The sequence below is a fragment of the Amblyraja radiata genome, chromosome 36 (genome assembly GCF_010909765.2).
Source record: "Amblyraja radiata isolate CabotCenter1 chromosome 36, sAmbRad1.1.pri, whole genome shotgun sequence".
Taxonomy (NCBI): Eukaryota; Metazoa; Chordata; class Chondrichthyes; order Rajiformes; family Rajidae; genus Amblyraja; species Amblyraja radiata.
Genome location: NC_045991.1, coordinates 14,877,032 through 14,879,961, shown reverse-complemented (window position 1 = coordinate 14,879,961; position 2,930 = coordinate 14,877,032). Strand labels below are relative to the sequence as shown.

Genomic DNA, 2,930 nt, shown 5'->3' with positions numbered 1-2,930 from the left:
TTTACACCATCTCGCTAGCACAGATGAGGGTTACTTGCAGTTCCACTATAGGCCAACAGATGTCTCGCTAGCACAGATGAGGGTGACCTGCAGTTCCACTATAGACCAACAGATGTCCCACTAGCACAGATGAGGGTGACCTGCAGTTCCACTATACACCAACAGACGTCCCGCTAGCACAGATGAGGGTGACCTGCAGTTCCACTATAGACCAACAGATGTCCCACTAGCACAGATGAGGGTGACCTGCAGTTCCACTATAGACCAACAGATGTCCCACTAGCACAGATGAGGGTGACCTGCAGTTCCACTATAGACCAACAGATGTCCCGCTAGCACAGATGAGGGTGATCTGCAGTTCCACTATAGACCAACAGATGTCCCGCTAGCACAGATGAGGGTGACCTGCAGTTCCACTATAGACCAACAGATGTCCCGCTAGCACAGATGAGGGTGACCTGCAGTTCCACTATAGACCAACAGATGTCCCGCTAGCACAGATGAGGGTTACTTGCAGTTCCACTATAGACCAACAGATGTCCCGCTAGCACAGATGAGGGTGACCTGCAGTTCCACTATAGACCAACAGATGTCCCGCTAGCACAGATGAGGGTGACCTGCAGTTCCACTATAGACCAACAGAGCTTTGGCCTTGTGCCTGTGCCCGTGACATCGCCGCAGGCAAGCACCAGCCTCTCCCGTCTGATTGGAGGGATTGCAACAGCTTCACATATTCAGGGCAAATTGCTTCTCGGCCTTTTGGCTAAGATCAAGTGTGTTTTTATCAGTTTAAGGGGTAAAAAAGAACACCTGTTCTTGTTAGAACGGTGAAAGGGGCTATCTGTTCTTGTTAGAACAGTCCTGGCGGTCCATTAAGGACAAGAGCTGCAGATTGTGGAGTAGAATCGTTGCAATGGCAGCTGCAATTGGAGCGGGAGGACAGGGTATCCACAATATCCTGAGGATCAGTGTTAAAGACCTCAGCGAGGGGCTTCCCTTCTCACGAGACCTGTTCGCGAAGAAGGTCTTGCTGGAGACCTGCAAGTTTGAGGCCAAGGACATCTACTGCCTCCAGGACTTCCTGGGTAACGGATACTTCGATGTTACCTTCATGCATCCGACAAGATGGCAAAAGTTGATGGAAGACTTCCGGGAGAAGGGGAATGTAGCTCTACTGTCATTGCTGAAAGTGCAGCCGCTCTTCACCCTCCCCAACCAGAAGGAAAGGATGATCACGGTGCACATGTTCAACCCACATGTGCCCCTAGTGGACGTCCTCACCTTCCTTGCTCGCTACGTCGAAGGAGCAGGGAACTGCGTGGACGTGAAGGACCAGCATGGGATTTGGACGAGCAACGGCAAGTCAAGGTAAAGCTGAGGGTGGACAAGGACGGAGCATTCCTCCACCCTCCCTCGGTGTTCGCGATTGGAGGAAACTGAGGATACATGAGTTACGTGGGGCAGCCCAGACTGTGCAGAAGATGTAACAAGCCTGGGCATGTGATGGTCCACTGCACTGCAGTGGTCTGCAAAAACTGCAAGACAGAGGGCCACGAGACAAAGGAATGTCAGGCCAGCAAGAACTGCAACCTGTGTGGGGAGGGAGGCCACCTTTACAGGGCCTGCCCAAAAAGAGCCTGCACTTATGCACAGGCGACAAGAGGGGCGGCTTCCAGCACCCTCAGGGTGGGTGAGACACCCCCTATCACTGCCAAGTACCCAGCAGAATGGGGGAACAGGGATGAGGACAGCCCAACCACCTCGACCACCTCGAGCCCCCAAGTGCCAGGAGACCTCCAGCACCAAGCCCAGGAGGGAGAGTCGATGGAGGAGGGGGGAGAGCAGAATTGGACAATGGTGACGTATGGAAAACACCAGAGGGGTCAGCACAAGGAGCAGAGGCCAGAAGGGGATGGCAAGCCCAAAATAAACCCCAAAAAATATCTCACTCCCTGACAGAAGGCAGCAACCTCTCCTCATCGGAGGATGAGGCGAACGGGAAACCCCACAGGAAGAAAACCGGGGAGGAAAGGAGAAGGTCCAGGCCGATTGTCCACCAGCACCAGGAGAACGAGAGCAGATCAGCGGTCGAGGGGCTCCAGCCCCAGGACATCGGGAGCAGAGCAGCGGCCTTCGGGCCTCAGCTCGGGGCAACCGGGTGCATTGTAGTGGCCGATGGGCCCTAGCTCCGGGCAACCGGGAGCAGTGTAGCGGCCGATGGGCCCCAGCTCCGGGCAACTGGGAGCATTGTAGCGGCCGATGGGCCCCAGCTCCGGGCAACCGGGAGCAGTGTAGCGGCCGATGAGCCTCAGCTCTGAATTTCCTGTAGCAGTACCGTCACCGTACCCCAGCTTCGAGAGACGGGGAAGCGGCGCAGGGAGGTGGTTGGGGGGCATCTCCTGGTGGTGGATGTTATGTACCGTGGTTCTCCGCTCCGACTGATTAATGTGTATGCCTCACCCGTGCAGAGCGAGTGGCTGGGGGTCATTTTCGTGGAATGTAAAAGACATATAAACTATTTAACAATTTGTATAGATTACGAAAATGTCGGATGGAATTTTCGCACTGTGTACATATTGAATATATTTATTACTTGGACAGGGGCCACAGAGTGGCACGGGTGGGGGACAGTTTGGTGGAATTTGACAAATGTAAAAAATAAAAAAAATATATAAATTTTGTACTGAACAATTTGTGGTCTCCGAAAAATGTCGGATGAATTTTTTGTTCGCATGGTTCATGAATTGTATATATTTATCAATTGAATAAAGTCTATTTTGAAATTAAACAGTTTAATATCTGATACATCCCTTATCTAGGGACCATATATTAAATTGATTTTTGGAACAGGGAGATAGAATAGGGGCTTGCTCCGTCCACTCCACGCATTCACCCAGTATTGACGTGCCTCTGGGAACGGTGCACTTCCC

The 2,930-nt window shown here is 52.4% G+C and overlaps 1 non-coding gene across 1 annotated transcript; it reads left to right on the top strand.

Annotated features, from left to right (window-relative positions):
• The first annotated feature begins 2,748 nt into the window (after window positions 1–2,748).
• LOC116966310 lies at window positions 2,749–2,930 on the top strand. The gene has a single exon (XR_004409992.1). It is a non-coding gene; the product is annotated as a U2 spliceosomal RNA (small nuclear RNA).